The following is a 17,411-nucleotide window of genomic DNA, read 5'->3' as shown; positions in this document are numbered from 1 at the left end:
GATCAGGAACTGTCTTATCTTGCATTACAACAGCCAAACCTGACATCAGGACTAAACTCAACATTGATTTTTTTTTTTCCCCTGCATATAAGCACCTGCTAGAATAACCCATTACCCATGCTAGTCCCTCTAGTATTTGCAATCGAAAATCATCACAAGCAGTCTTTAAAGTAATAGATTACACAGACTAGGTTGTTATACTGTATGACTATGCCAAATAAAAACACTACTTCAGAAGTTTGTGTTGGTTGGTTTTTTTTTTGCTTTGTTGGGCATTATTATTTTTTATTTTTTGGGGTAAAAAAAAAAAAGAGGTAAAACAGCTACATTATGAAAAATGTTAAGTTGCAGAATTCAGTGACCCAAAGATTGAACTTTTCATTGTAAAGATTTCCTTGGGAATTTAAATAAGGACTTGCTATTAAAAATTGAACAAAATAGAAATATACATAAATCATGCACACAGCTAGAGTTCTGCTTTAATCTCAGCATTCTTCTAACTTTATTTTTTCCTTGGTGCCCTTGCATATTTGACCTGTAGCTGGATAAAATAGCTAATTTTGCTTTCCAGGCCTCTGTTACTTGATGAATTATCAAATTGTGTTGCGTTCTAAATAAGTGTTCTATCAAACAGCATACTGTGACTGTAAGGAAACATTAAATTGCACAAGTGAATTTTAGTCATTACAAGTACAGATAAAAATTGACCCTGTTACTAAATCAAGAGACCACCCGAAAGATTAATGCAACATGAATCATGCTGATACTGCATGTTTTGAGATACTGATCTAAAACTGAAGTGTATAATGCTGTAATGTTTTTCATGTTCAGTAAAGTAAGGGGAAACAACACCCAGTCATAAGAAAACTAAGGTCCCCATAAAAGGTAATAAATTTGCATCCTCTGCTTCTTTTAGTCCTTGCTGTAACCACATTGAGATAGAGCCAGATTTAGAGAAATGGAAGAGGAACCATCCTCTGAAGTAGTGGGAGCTGAAGAGGTGATTACTGAAGCAGGCTGATCTGATCAACACTGAATTTGCAGAAGAGGCAACAGGCAGTAACATAGTAAGAGGAAAGGAATGAATGCAGATGAAAGCATGAGCAATCAAAAAGAATTAAATGTAAATAAAGATGCAAGACCAATTCTTCTGTGTTGTGCTGTAAATTAAGACAGAAATCAACAATACATCAGGTTCCCTTGAGCAAGACTGTATTAATTTTCAGTCATCCAGAACCTATTTTGTGCCCAGCAAAACATGCCATGTGAAATTCATCTTCAGACCCTCATGAAGTATAAGTTCTCATGTTATGAATATAACGTGTTAAAAAGGCCAGGTATGACTTGTTTCTAGGGAAAATTTCACACGGAAACATTTTTTCAAGCACACACTTCCATGTAAAGGCCTATCTTTGACTTTCTCTCACTATAACATATGTTGGAGAAGTATGGAGTGCAGCTTAGCAAATATGAAAAATGTAAGAGCTCACTAAGCTAAATTTGTATATGTTTTTTCTTGGAATGTGTCTAGAACATAGAGTTGCCTTTCTGATCAACTACATTTAGAAGGCAGAACTCTCCAGAATTCTTACATCTACCTACTCTAATTCTACTCCTAAAATCATTCAGCTGAAAACAAGCAAAGATTATTTCCTAGATTGCAGAATTTGGCAGGTAGCAGCTACCTCATAGAACTTGCATTTTGCTGATGTATTGTGGCAATCCCTCACTAGGGCAAAACCATTCAAACAATTCTGGAGACAACTATTCCATATCGCCTCTTTGTTGTTGCTGGTTAACATTCACAATTTTTCCACAGCAGAGGTAGATTGAAAAATACAGAAAGCACATTTGTCTAGTCACAGAAGTGTCATTCCCTCGAGACCTTTTTGGTATTTGATTTTTTTTTTTCAGTACAACTGTGCTTTGTATGACAAAATATGTATGGTAATAAGGAGACAAGCAGGCACTGAAGACAAAACCAAAAGTGGTACCCAACAAGAGTTATATTTGATGTGTGTGCATGCAGAGGGCAAACAATTTCAGGGATAAGAGGAGCAGAGTCTAACAGTAGTAGTTAGAATTAGTGTTAGAGATAAAAGTTGGATTTATTTTTTTTTTGGTAGTGACTTCTCTCAATTTCTTTAGTTCATGCTCAGGAACTGCTACACAACAGGATCAGCTCCTAAGCAAGAAAAAAGAATTTTCTTTGAAAAGATGATGGGTGTAGCTGTAAAACATGGGGAAATTTATTTATTTTTCATCTTCATGATGCTCTCCTTGTCAAATAAAGGACATTAAAAAAAATCAAGAAATCCTAACTTACTCAAGTCATTTAGCCTTATTAATCATCTCATTTTAACCCATGCAAACTGTACTAGTAATGTTTTACATGGCATTAAGTAACAGTCACAGGTATCCTTCCTTTTCAGAATTCATTATTTCAGAAGCCATTATCAAGACAGGAAAAGGGCAAGAACGGGTACAGCTGTGGCCAATAACCGTATTCACTACATATTGTAATGCAGAAGAGGAATAATCTTTTCTTTCCTAGAAACTAACCTTGTTGGTGCAGAATAACATCAAAACTGTGACTTAGGTGCTGCCCCAGTAACACCTTTTGAAAAAGGATTGTGCTCCTGCTGTGCTCTGTTTTCAGAGCCTCCAGTAAAATACCACATCCAACCCCTAAAACTTCAGGGAAAAAAAAAAAATCACACAAGATGGAGCAATGGATTAACTTGCCATTAGCAGTCAGTCTCAAAAAAATGCCTTCCTTATACCTGCTAAAAATGTGTACTGTTTATGGGATCCTGGAGCCATTATCAAAAAAATATTACAGCCCCATGGGGAAAATACATTTTCCATATCATTATTCCTGAGGGCTTCCAAAATTTATCACTCGAGTCAGGAAAAAAATACACCATATAAGCCTCCTGCACAAATATCAACTGCTATAGATTGGGCATATATATAGTAAGCATACTCTGCTGTTCTTTCGATAAAGATGCAGTGCTTTTCACCTTAATAAATCTTCTTGGGTGGCAGCAAGATATAACAGATAGAGTTACTCTGCCAGACATTAAAATGGTGCGAGGACTGAAAATCTATGCATTCCTTAATTTATGATCTGCTGCCTAGCAGCCGTCTGGATGCTCCAAGAAAACTGTCTGTAGGTACTTTGTAACTTTTGAAAGATTCCTTGAACCTCATAAAAAGTTCAAGTGGCTGCCTCTCAGAGAAGTGTTTTCTTTTGGGTATTTACACATTCTCATCCTTTGGATTTTCCTTCTCTTGCTTAACAGCTATTTAGCACGAGATTTACAGACAACTCCTCATAGACATTTTTTTTTTTCTGGGATTTCACAGCAAATGGAGTAGGAAAATAAGCCCTGGGTATGTTATTTCATTGGCTCTTTCCCCCCTTCCCTTCACCATGACTTTTCCAAGCTTGTGTGGGATCTTGTGAGATATGCAGAAACAACTGCAAAGCACCATAATGATTCATTATGGAGAGCAGAAGAGTCTATTCTGCAAAGATGAAGAAAACAGCAGGCTTTAGCTTTCAACAAGTACTTCACACACATTGTCTAATAAGCGTTTCTTAAACCAACTATCCCAGTTCTTCACCACTCTATATTTAGAGTAACAAAAACACTGCTCCCAGCATATCTATGTTTTAGTACTTGCTTAGTTCAAAGGGAACAAAGCAATGATTTTATTTATTTTTAACGTTTACTGAGGCGCCTATAACTGCAACTTCCCCTAAAAAAATCAACTGACCATAAGTCAGAAAATAAGAGAACAGTCTGTCTCCTATCTCTAGCAGAACAGGAGGGTAGGAGGAAGTCATTAAGTTCACAGGGATCACCTTTAAAGCTGTGTTATCTAGTACACAGCAGAAGGCACTTGGAAAAATACCAGAAGGGTATTTCAAAAGGAGGTAGAAGTGTGAAGCCATGCCCAAAAGGTACTGAGTTTTTAATGACAAGGAACTGACCAAAGTCATGACCTTGTTCCATAGGAATCACGGGAACTCTTACAAAGATGTTCTGCATAAAACAAGAAATCGTGCATTAGACTGCCCTTCTGTGCAGAGCAGATACTAATGCAGATATCCCCAGATTAAGGTTTTCTTAAGATTTGTTTCTCACAGGATGCACATACGTGCACACACAAGCCTTTTATGTTTATTCATACACAACCCTTTCTGAGCTTGCAAGTGTCCTTATAGATTTAAGCCCTCATTCCTATGAGAATGTCTGAAAACAACTTAAATCTCAGGATGCTTTGCATTTTTGTAATAGATGAAAGGAGGAAAGGATGTACTTCTCCACCTCAGAGCACAAAATATCAGAGGAGACAGAAGAACATTGTGTGACAGGTGTTTTTTTTTCCTTAAGTGTGAGAAAGAACTTAAGCAATTTTATTTTTTTCCAAAAGTCCTTTAGGGTTTTGGAATTGATCCATCTTGATCTCATTTACACTTCCCTGTAACACATGACTTTCTCAAGACTATGTCTACTGTATGACACTTGGATATTGCTACAGCTGCAATGGGCACTGGGGTAAGAGTCCCTCTCCATGTTCTGTCCCACTATTCCACTCAACATTTGTTACATTTAGCAGGAAAGTGAATAAGAGGCCCTCACATTGTCTCTTCCTGTCCTAATCAGCCTTTCTTGTTGGTGCTGTTAGGGCAAGAATACCCATAACAGGGCCTGATAGGGCACAAGGGAAATGTGAAGCAGGCTTCCCTGCTCACACAAGGAAATGGACACAGAACTTACCAAGGCACATTCCCCACAACACAGACCTTATCAGCGCATCCCACGTGCAAAGATATAACGTGCCCAAGTGCCCCATACTCTTTCCACAGGCAGATCTCTTCCCATGTATTCATTTGGCAGTAACCACAGTTGAGAAGTGAATATTATGATTTTCCACAGCATGTTTAACAGAGGTTTCCTGTCACTTCGTATGGATAAAAGGATGTGTAGAATAAGTGGACGTATGAAAAGGAAAACCGGGAGCAGATGATCAAAATTGTCTCAGCATATGTTCCTAGAATGCAGCAACCTTTTAGTCTCCACAAACAGATAAAAATGAGTCAGAATGCCTAGATTAGCATTGGTTTTCTTTTTTTTTTTATTTAATAGAAGGAAGGAAAATGTTGTTACAACAAATATTTAGCAAACTGCTGCAATACACTTAAGATTCTCTGAATGCTCAGTTTTAAAGCAGACAAAGAACGCCTGCAATCCATTGGGTACAAGCCTAATCAATTCCAAAACACCAAAAATATACATGTTTTTTCCTTTTCACTTTCAGCTACAAATTCCTCTGCATATGCTCTGTGAAAGAAGGCAGTGCATTTTCTCTTGTGCACAACATACTTCATACTCAGTGTTAATCAGACAAAGATTGGCATCAGTTGTGAGCCTTTGTTCCCAGCACTTTCAGCTCCATTAAAATGAAAAATGACGTGAGCATGTACAGTTCCTGACACTGATAATGTTTTACAGTTATCACACATCAAAATAGATGCCAGGTACAATTGTGTTTAAGAACTACTGAATTATTTTCTAGATAAGGTAGAGTGACAGCTAGTATAAATAACTCATTATTTACATATCTGTCTGACATTGTGATTTTGATTTAGCAAGTTAAAATTCCATTACAGATCAGCTTTTTCCCCCACAATGCATTACTCTAGTATTTTAGCAGAACAATAGATTTCACACTTCAAAGGAATCAGTAGTAAAAAGCTGCGCACATTGAAACAGAAATGACTATTTAAACAGAGTGGATCAGGTCTGCAACATCACTGTGCTGATAAAAACCGTCCCATATTTCAGTGACATTTCCTACTGAAGAACAGAGATGCAGTGAAGAGCAGAAGAACAAGCAGTTCTCGTGGCAGAGAACTGTAGAGCACAGGGAATAAAAACATACATAGGGCTGGTAAAGAAAGAAGGGAGGTAAGTGGAAGATACAAAAAGAAGCCTGGTGAAGAAATTGGACAAGCACTGAGATCCACTATAAAACAGAGAAAGGAAGAGTGAGGCAGAGGATGAAGAGAGTCTGGAGAAAGGAAAATGAAAAGAGGAAACAAATAAGCAACTGCAAAATGACAGAAGGAGTGGAGAAAAGGCACAGAATGAATAGGATGAAAAAGCAGTGAGAAGGAATGAGAAGAGTGAGGAGGGGAAGTGTGCTATCAGTATGAAGTGAAGAGGCACAAGAACTGAACTAGGTACAGAAGGCAGGCTAGATATACAAAGAAGGGTAGTAGATACTTAGCAAGAAGTCAAAGAAAATAAAGAGAGAAGAGGAGAAGTATGGAGAAGACTACTAAAAAGATAGTGGTGACAGCAGACTGAGTAGTCCTAAACTCGACCTCAGATTTTGGTTTAGACTTCTGCACTATTGCTCCCCCCCAAAGAAAAAAAAAGACACCCTTTTTCCAGTTTAGCAGTTGCAGATACAAGCACATTGGTCAGGCTATATCTGAATGGAAATAAGGTGCTTTACATGACAGCTAAAAGAAGGGCTACTAGCAAATGCACACCAATTCCTTTCTTTCTAATAGCGTTAAAAGATTTAGATATTTCAGCTCAAGCAAGAACAGGCTGTTCTCTACATTCAGAAGCAAAGAAAAGAGTCAAGACAGATTCTGCACTGGTCACCAAAGTCACACTTCCATTAAATAGCCTGCTAATGTCTACTGAGGTTATCCACCCAACATATTCAGCATTTAAATCAAACTCACTTTTTGTAACTTGCACACAACCAGAATTCACCACCAAAGCTGCATATTCAAAGCACTGTATGTGTTGAATTTTGAAGTTACTTGGGAAAAATGCAAACAAAATTTAGGAATAATACCCCTCCAAGAGAATGACCACGTCTTCATCTATTAAAATACAGAAGCATTAAAAAAAATATCTCCTGTAGAGGAATTATGAGATGTTAAAACAAGTGGCTACAATCAGACAGGTCAAACCATAAGTTTATTCATTTCTCAATATAGCTTATATGTTGCCTTCACTTTTAATTAAAACTTTGTCCCTGCAATTGATTTAGCATGGTTTTGCTGATAGGATTTCTAATAACTCATCTCTTTCGATTTGTGTTTCAAGATGTGCCTGGTGTGCTTATATTACTTAATTGCTCTGTCATTATAGTTCACATTTTCAGATGCAAAACCATGAGGCTTTCAGCATGGTACAATTGATTTAATACATCGTAATAGTTTATAAGTGGCCTCTTATTGTCCATTTACTAGGAAGTTTAATGTGAAAATGAGTTAGGTGCTGGCATAAGAACAGCGTGCTCAGGGTGCCCTTCAGAATACTCTTGTCTTCCCCCACACCACCCTTCCTTCTCTGCACCAATTCATAGGTACCATATTTGCCAGCCTAACATCTATTTATTGTCCTCAACTCCTCACTGGAGTGCTTGGGTTTGTTTAACCTTCATTGGTCATTCTTCAGGCTATGTGTTTCCAACCAAAATGCTGAAGTGTTCAACTTCACATGCTTAACTATTAGGTATTTGGGCTGGGCAGGCGTGTAGAAGAGCTTTGCTGAAGAGGAGTTAATCTGTGCACACACTTAGAATTAAGCACCTCATGGAATCAAATCTACTACATTGTAAAAGGATTTTTATGGAATTTGATAGCAATTTACTGAGATGTTAAATATGACAGGTAGGCCTTACGTTACATATGCCAAGAGTATTTCATCCTTATTCATGCTTAATATGGCAAAAGCATATCGCTGATTTAACTTTAGGGCTGAAGACTTCATTCAATACAATAATACAGTAAGACCACCAGACAGCCATTCCTCCACTTTGATTCAGTTTTAACGGATATCTATACAAGGAGGGCTATTAAATGCCACAAATATATGAGAGAATATTATCATCAAAAGAAACTCCACACTCAACAGGGTGGACAAGCCAGAAATAGATTTGCCAGTATAGCTCTGATTTGTTTTCAAGCATCAAAAATTTCTATAAAGGCCTCAGCTCAAAGAACTCGCTGGGGTATTTTTCCCCCTTTACTCCTGTTCCACTAAGCACCATTCTGAACATCCACAGAATCACTGAGGTTGGAAAAGACATCTAAGATCATCTGGTCCAACCTCTAACCTAAGGTCATAAGGTACGACATGCTTAAAAACACTCCTAGGTTAATGAAGCATGCTGTCTCATTTGTAGCAGCTGGTGAAGAGCTTTATTCTCCTAACCATCCTACTCGTACAGGATGAATCAATATGCCAAAGTCTAGGAAATAAAACTTAGGGATATTCAGGACATTTGTATTGCATCAGCAAACATGAATCTAGCTGAAATGTCACTCTGAAAGTCAGCATCAGATTCTTATATGATTACCTACCAATTAGAAGATGACTTTCTTCCTGAGTGACAACTATACACACTTAGCTTCATCTCTTGGGAGATGCTGCACTGAGCTCTATTCTGACTTCAGGTTTTAAACAGGCCAAAATATATGTCAAATTGCCATTTGTAGACAAGTATCAAGTCCTTCCTTTCTCTTATAACCTTTCCCAAGCTGTATGTCAATATAATACCTATTTTTATTTACAAGGTGAGTCCAGTATTCTTAACATGTATTGCAGTGACAAATTGCAATTAATTTATCCAAGGCTCACTCATGCTGCTCAGAAAAGTGACTTTTTCTACCATGTGAATTTTGGAGATAATTTGTTTTCCTACTCTTTCATTTTAAAAATGGGAATTCTGTCTCACATGTTAAACACTTTCATAAACACCCACTTCAGACTGAGGAAAAATTAGCCCAATTCATTCAGAAAGCTAGTTAAAAAGAAGTAATTACTTAGAATTCAACTCCTTGTCATGGTGTAGAGACCTGCAAAATTCCCAGCTGCATAAATCTGTGTATAAATCAATTTCAGAATAATTAAAAAGCTCTGCTATTTTAACCCAAGCCCCTCTGAGATAAGTTCGCGCCAAGAGCAATATCTGAGTTTGGGGTAAGCTTCTGGCAGCTTTTTGTAAGGAAAATATAACAGATGCTTTACTGCTTTGTTCATAGTTGTGGCTTCTGTGTAGTAGGGATTATCTCATGAGAAACAATGCATATGAAAACACACTGTTATTGTATCATGGACAATAACATTGTATCTTAAGGCAATTTATGGACAGAATGCTACTTAATTTGCCGATTAAGTATCTCTCTCCTTTTCAGGCTCTGAAATATGCTGATACAGTGGGATGTTGCCCCCATATTCCTAAGGAAAAGCAGCAGCTTGCAAAGCCAGACTGCTGTGCCATTAGACCGTCTGATGCCATGCTGGCTTATTTGAGGAGAGCCTGAAGCACCCACCAGCACATCTTCCCCAGATGCGTCTGTTGAAGGCCTCTCAACCTAAGAGCACAAAAGTTTTCTATATAAAAGAGATGAAAGCACCATTATTGGTAAGACCCCTTAAATTGGGCTACATGCTCAGAGAGCAGTTTACAGCAAGCACTTCCAGCACACCCAGAGCTAGCTATCTTCCTTCCCGCAGGCAATCTAGTAGAGGATAATGGCAAGCACTGCTTGCAATTTTCAAGAGTACCATGAGATGTATGAGATGTTCTGTGATATTACTCTGTCCCATATCTATCAAAGAGTGGCAAGGTTTGTTCCATCTTAGTGGTCATAGGCTGGAGCAGGGCTGGCACAGAGCACACAAGATGGCAGGATGGGAAGATGCAGAGGCAGAGTACAGGCCACATGTCTGTCATGGCCCAGCTCACATCTAGACCTTGGAACTAGAAAAGGATGTGGATTTATTTATTTTTTACAGGGCTGTGTCTCACTTAACCAACGAGGAACACCACAAGGTGTGAGTGAATAAATGTCATGATTTTTTTTTCCTATAATACAGCTCAAATTTAATCTAGTGTTATCAATTTCTCTGTTCAGTTAGGTCTGCAAGTCTAAAGGTTAAACTCCACAATTACAACCTAACAGATTATTCAGAAACCCAGCAATGACTGATTAAACTGTTCAGTATCCACATTGTCAAAAAGGAGATTCACTGTGGAAAGATTTTTACATCCCTTCTGGAACTATGCAAACCAGACTGACCAAGATTCCTTATCAGAATATCAAAAGACCTTCTGCCACAGGCCTCAAGATGAAGAAAAGAAGATCAGAGATGGACTTAAACTCTAGTCCAAACCAGGAACTCAGTCTTGAGGAGAATGAGCAGCAACATGAAAAAAAAATCCAGGTACCACTATTGACAACTTAAATATACTCATTTGATCAAAGAATTGCTGATCTTAAGACAGTGCATACTTTTTTAATAAAGAAATTCTTTCATACTTTATTTTTTACATAATCCTGTGTGGAGCCAGGAGATGGACTCAACAATATTTGTGGGTCCCTTCCAACTAGGGATATTGTATGACTCTATGCTTCTTATACTCCTAGATACAAGTATTCAATAACTGATGCTTTGGGTTGGAAACACTATCCAGAGTCCCTGCCATTTCACAGCAGCTATCAGCTCCTGAATAAAGCCAGTGGTGGCAGATAAAACAAGTTTTATCTGCTGAAATTATCCCACGTTCACTCTGACCCACAGATTGATCAGTCCAAGTGACCAGCACAGAGAATCATCCACATCTGTTTTCAAACACTAGATTTGGAAAGGATGCTACCGAACAGAAAAAAAGGACAAAGACACACTCATGCAGGGCTTCCAACCCAGCTGGAAGAATTTTACCCCTGAACACTGTTTGTGTGTGATAGAAGCAACTGAAGTTACCAAATGGACATCTGGCCCAGTTACCTTCCATTCTGTGCCTCAATTGATGCACACACACTGAACTTGATACTTGGTCTGTGAAATACACTGATGATCTATCAATGGGACTGATTGCAGTAGTAGGCATTGAGTAATCGTTAATTAACCTTCTGCCGGCAAATTACACTTATAAAGGGATTGGTTTTGCTTGCTGTATTTCGTGTGATGGATTCACATTAAAAAAAATGTAATGTCAAAATATTGGAAGGTTTAAGCAATTTACACCTCTCTTCTGCAACCCAAAAAAGTTCCAATTATACTGAAAAAATAATTAAACTTTGGGAAACTTATTCTCTAGGAGATTTTTCTGTTATTTTTTCAACAGTTAAGTTTTATTTTTACCTGAGCTATTAAACCTCTCTCTCAGTGCAAGTTCCCACACTGATATTCCTTGCAGAGCATTAGGCACTTTCATCCCTTTTGAAAATATTTCCCCAGCAGCTCCTAAGTCTTCAAATAAGCTCCAGTTCTTAAGGTGCTTTTGGAGATTGCAGACTGGTATAAGTACATAACACCGGCTGGGAGACGATGCCCGGTCCGCAGCACGATTAGCGAGGCACCCAGGGCTGCCTGTTTAATTCAGCGGTGGTCTCCCTGCATCACACAGAAGGACCGTGCTGCTCCACTTGGGCACTGTGTGCTCAGAAGAGGAGACCGTCATTTCCTTATTAGAGTAGCAGCAGCACAATCTCCTGCATGCTGCAAGCTGTGAGTGCTATTATGCTGGCATGACCGTGTGGAGCTTAATTCTTTCCAGCTCTGCAGGTTACGTATCATCGTGTTGCTCTGTTCGTGCTTTTTGAAAAGAACAGCTTTGTTCAGAAAAGCTCTGTGGGAATTGAGGAATGAAAGATGCCATATAAATGTAAGATAGTACTAATGTTTTTTTTTAAAGCACATGCCGGGCTTACTCTTGATCCCATTGAAGTCAATGGGCTTTTGCCATCCTTTGATAGGACTAGAATAGGGCTCATAGTGAGCAGGGAAGAAAATCATTTTAAATGTTTAACAGCTATTTTAAATTTAAATTCTGGTATCTCGTGGCAAAGAACCATTCTAACTATAAGGAAGCCCATGTACATCACACCCTGAAACACTGAACTCTGAGATCTCTCTGCCTTTATCAGAGAACATCTCAGGTTAGAACGGACCTTAAAGCCCACCCAGTTCCAGCCCCTGCCATGGGCAGGAACACCTTCCACCAGACCAGGCTGCCCAAGGCCACATCCAACCTGGCCTTGAACACCTCCAGGGATGGGGCATCCACAGCTTCTCTGGGCAACCTGTACCAGTGCCTCACCACCTTCAGAGAGAAGAATTTCTTCCTAACATCCAATCTAAATCTCCCCTCTCAGTTTAAAACCATTTCCCCCCCCCCCCCCCCCCATCCTATCATTATCTACATGAGTAAAGAGTCCCTCTGCACCCTTTTTATAAGAAGCTGTTAACTACTGTAGCCTGTCTTGCAGAAAGACAAGGTAAATAAGGAAGGGTGTTAATATGAACAACACAGGCATCAGGTTGACCCTCAAAGCACGCACTAGATTTCTGAATAATCATCTTGGTCTAAATCAAAGGCATCCAGACACCTTATTTTAAGATAGCTAGCTCAGGTTCATAGATATGGCCATCTCAAGATGTTACAGATCATCAATCCAATTCTATTACTAAGCAAAAATTGTTCAGACTCCATCCTAACTACATTAGAAACTTAAGCATTAACCTAGTACCATTGACTGTCCACTTCTGCAACAGTGTAGCAATCCAATGCACATTTGGTTTTCATAGAGGTAGTTATGAATTATAATTAGACCAAGACTCCCTACACAGCAAATAAGGGAAGCAGCCCTGGGGAAGAGGTGCGTGACTATAATTAAAGAGGAGGGGGAAAATATTAAATATGTATACTGAATGTTGGCATCTCACAGATATCTTGTGCTTGACTTTGCAGTATTGATGTGGTTTTAAATGAGGTTTGTCTACAATATTTTATAAAACAGTATGCTGAAACTTTTGTCAGGTACCCTAGTGGCAGCTATATGGTTTGTTACTAGATTTGCAACTTTTAAGAGAAATCTCTTCTATTTGACGAGACAAAACAAAAAAAATGTAAAGTTAAATGTTATTAAAGTAGTAAAATCGTTACTGTAAGCCAGGAGGTAAGAAATTAGTTTCCCATATAGCACAAATACTCTCAGAACAGAGGAATGGCAAGTCTGGAAATTCACGTTACAGTCAGGTGGTGGTCATGTACAACAATAAGCATTTTTGTTGCTTCTAACCCAAGCTTCAGCCTTTCCAAGTATTATTCCCTTCTGATTTCTTACTCCATCTCACTCCTGTTTCCATCTCTGAGCCATAGCATTCAGCCCTTCCTTTTTCTGCCATCTAACCTAAGCACTCATTCAGTATAACAGCTCTTCCCTTCTTAGCCCTACATGTTGACGGGTTTTGTTTTTACACTAACGCATTCAAGTACTTTGTCTGTTTGAGCCTTCCTTTTCCCCCCTGTTTTTGTCTTTTCCTCATTTAGCAGTACAACAAGAGGGCCTTTCCTCCAGTAAATCTTAAGGCGAAAACTACAAGCAGAAAAGACCCCTGCCTGTTCCCAGCCCTGGTGCCATGCAGCAGGGTATACTACAGCACTCAGGACTTCCTCGCAGACCCTGCTCAGCACCTGCATTCACAAACAAGAGCTTGTTCACTAGGGATGAAGATTCAGGTAACTTTAAATACATCTCTAGAGAATATGCTAAAAAGGGTTATTTTTAGACCAAGCATTATTTTTGAAAAACTGAACATTAGAAGAGAAGAAGTAAATTGCAAAATAATCTGTTAAATGTCAGGCTTATGAAGTATAACAGAACAGTAGTTTTACAAATTCAGGCAATGAAGTGACCTTTCACCACAAACATGGGCAGAGAGATGGAAATTAGACAAATTAAAATGCAAATTAGTTCTCAAAGCCATTCTTTACTTAAATCTTAGAAAGAAAGGAGCCGTAACTAAATAGAAACGAAGAGACTCCCTAAATGGAGTATGTTGGATTTCCAGTTCTTTCCAGCTTCTGTTTTTCAGATACACATTTCACTATTTACTAATAGAAATATTTCCTTTTGGTAACAGGGAGGATTTATCTAGTAACATTTTAAATCAAAAGAAACAGTTTAGAATTTCTCTGAAATTAGATCCTACATAAGTAAACAATCTACCTATTCTCATGACAAGAATTATCTTTTTTCATAATCATTTCTACAGAATACATGTACTTATTTGTACTGTAGCTCAAGTTTAGAGCACACCTTCTACAGCCTACACCTAAAGATCAGAAAAAGACCTGAAGAATGCAAAAATAAATAAATAAATAATAACCACAATGTACTATTAAGTGTCAAGAGTTTGCTCATTTCTTACCTGAGGAGCTCACTCAAAAAGCAAAATAGTCTTCTCTTACTCAACGTACTGTATATTGTCTTTGACTGCTAAAGAAAGAGAAGTAAATCCAAATGTGATTTTATAGTTTTTTCTAATTTTAGCTAATTACATGACAGGTGTATTGAATGAGTCCAAATTTCACAATTTAGCCATTTATATAATCTTTAGAATGTAAACAGGACTGCAGATCCAGATTAAACCTGGCTATATCAGGCTTTCAGCAAAAGGGTTATGCTATCACAGCTTTTATAGTGCTGTGAAAAAGGACAGGATTATCTGTCATAACCATAATTGTATGGTTATGACCAGAGAAAATGGTTGAATGCATTAATCAGAAAAAAAAAAAAATAAGAAAAAAAAAAAGCAGAAAGGATTTCACATGTAGTTCCTACTTGTTCTTGAAGCACTGTGGCCAAACACTCTTATTAAGAGCAGCTGAAAAGATTTAGCTAAAGATTTGTGTTTTCACTTGTGAAAGCACAAGAAATTCAGCTGTGATGCATAAGTGAGAGTGGTGAATGTTTTTTTTTTATGAAGAAATGACCAATATCAGGTCAAGTCCAGAGGAGCTCAATTTTATAGAAAAATATTTTAAAATGCTTAAAACAGGACTTTGTAGGTCATGGTCTGAGCCTGAAAAATCGTTAAAATCTGAAAAGAGAAAAAAAAGGAAATGCAAATTCTAGAAGGTGAATTCCTATAGATCAAGCATTTACAACTAAGATCCCCTAATGATAAACCCTTCAAAATTAAATTCCCTTATATAGATAGATTGATTCAGTAAAGAATAGGGAAAAAAGTGGGGACACCACAATGACAGTCTATAAAATGTTACACGGCAGATTCTAAGCATCTGCAGTAAAACCTGTGAATTAGTCAGGAGAGTCACTGGGACAGGTGAGTTTCTTGTTTTAGTGCAATAAGCACAGGTGGATAGAGACATTTATAAGTATTTTAATGAGCTTCCCACTCCCTGAAAAACAAAGCAAAACAAAACAAAACAACAATAATAAAAAAAACGCACTTCTGTAAGAAGGGATACAGCCCTATCCATCAAACTTGATTCTTTTTTTCTATTTTTCTCTTTCCTTCTGGATCCTCGAATAACTTCATATTCATATGGATGTATTAGGCATTATTTCCTCACTGTTCCAAACAAATCTGAGTAAAACAAAGAGCCTGTCAAATGCAGCTACAACATGGAATTTTTCTTCTGACTTCATCTGCCTTCCCAATAAACAGGCAGAAATAGTCATTTGTCACAGAAGAATAGGAGAATCCATCTTCATAGTACAAGAATGGAACAAATCTGACCACGGATTCTCTTGAGAAATCAGAAAGTTGCTTAACGTTCATGGGCTTATTTCCTTTCTGGTATTGGCTGGGCTAACAGTTGAAATATGGTAAAACTGTCCTGTCTGTTTTTGCGTTCTCATTCTTTCATCTTCTCTTGCATGTTGCAGCCAACCTTTGTATTAACGTGAATGCATCCAGCAAAATACATCTATTTCCTTAGAAGTACTTTCTGCATCCTTTTGCAGTATAAGCAACAGAATGAAAAAAAGTGTGATGTTTTGTTCTTGCACAGACTTCCCTTTTGAGATTATTTATATATGTATTTTTTAATGACTTTACTGTAAGCTGAAGAATTATGCATGCAATTTCAGGACTTGTATTGGAATTCCAACTTAATGAAAATAAGGTCTCATGTCTGCATTTTGATCACATGGTAGATGATCATCAAATCTTCAAAGGCAGACAGAATGGAGGAATGTATATAACAATATGTGATGTCATATTTTTGTGACTTCTTTGATTTGGAAGATCATTTAAATGAATAATATTAAATTAGTTATTCAGTATTACCAGTGAAAATCAGTAAAATGGCAAGGAGTTGAAATAAGTCCTGTAATTCATATGCACCAGATAAGAGAGCTGGTAAAACATAAGGTTTTTGTTTCATCAAGTTATTTTCTTCTGTTTTCCAAACCAGAGTAAACTATACAGTTATTCAAAACAAGTTTCTGAACAATAAATTCTAAGAATGTTGAAACTGGCTTTTGTTTAATACTGAAAATGTTTGACTTTATTTAAAAGAAATCAAAAAAATTCTACTGACGTGAAAATATTCTATCAAAAATCCATGTTTTAAATTTTAAAATCTAGAAAGTTGCAATAATTTCTTTGAGTTTGTTTTCTTGAAATATGCTGACTTACTTAAAGCAACATTTTACACTGGAAATTTAGTACACTGAGATATTTTTTCACACAATTTATTTTGTAAGATTGGAATGAGCTTACATTGAATAAGAACTGTATCTAGGAGAAAACCCTTCCAATAAAATGTTAAAATGTATATTTTGTATTAAATACATTTTCTGTGTACTGAAAAATGGCCTGCTTCTGCTTTCAATTAGTGCCAACTGAGAATGATTGCTTCAAATGCTGTAACTTAGTTTGACTTTTTGTAGTTCTACTATTCATTTACTCTCAGCAAGAAATAATGAATTCAGAATAACCTTCAGTAAAAAACTTGCTGTAATACGATGAAGAAAGTTTGATAGAAATACAGCTGTATCTTGTGTTTAGAACAGCATTCCTTGTCTGATAAAGGAAAGCCTTAACATTTTATATAGTAAAAATAATAGCACATTTTAAAATGATGAACATTCAAGTCTGTAAATTCAGTCACTTTAAGAAAACCTGTCACCTTAACAACAACAAAAAAAATCTGCCAGAGATATCACTAAATTTCTTGCTAGCTCTAACAGTTCATCACTTTTCTTACTTCTGTAAAACCTGTTCTCTCTTGCTTGGCAGTTCTGGTAAATACTTCTGCTCAAGTATTTGTTAAAAAAAAATCATATAGGATGACACAACGCTACTGTATATACGGAGCCAACCCACAGGGTAACCACAAGGATCAAGTCCAGCTCCTGGCTCCACACAGGACCACCCAAAAATCAGGCCCTGTGTCTGAGAGCACTTCTTATGATGATGCCACAGCTGAAAACCTGTCACAAGACTTTCTCTGTTACTTACAGAGAAATGTGGGATCCCTCTCCCTGCTGTACCACTCTCCGAGGGTTTTGTAGGCGTGGGAGCAAAAAACCCAGTACACATGTG

General features: G+C 37.5%; 1 protein-coding gene across 5 annotated transcripts in view; it reads right to left on the bottom strand.

Moving 5' to 3' along the window:
* MARCHF1 (membrane associated ring-CH-type finger 1) overlaps positions 1–14,334 on the bottom strand; it is a 295,689-nt gene extending 281,355 nt beyond the window's left edge. For 3 of the 5 annotated variants that reach the window (XM_072037339.1, XM_072037344.1, XM_072037340.1), the window contains exon 1: positions 14,265–14,334. The gene's annotated coding sequence lies outside the window, so the exon portion shown is untranslated. The remainder of the gene's footprint in view (positions 1–14,264) is intronic. The other 2 variants (XM_027456477.3, XM_072037343.1) reach the window with 2 other exon arrangements.
* Positions 14,335–17,411: the final 3,077 nt, after the last annotated feature.

Source organism: Anas platyrhynchos, chromosome 4 (assembly GCF_047663525.1).
Source record: "Anas platyrhynchos isolate ZD024472 breed Pekin duck chromosome 4, IASCAAS_PekinDuck_T2T, whole genome shotgun sequence".
Taxonomy (NCBI): domain Eukaryota; kingdom Metazoa; phylum Chordata; class Aves; order Anseriformes; family Anatidae; genus Anas; species Anas platyrhynchos.
This window is presented reverse-complemented; position numbering and strand designations above follow the sequence as displayed.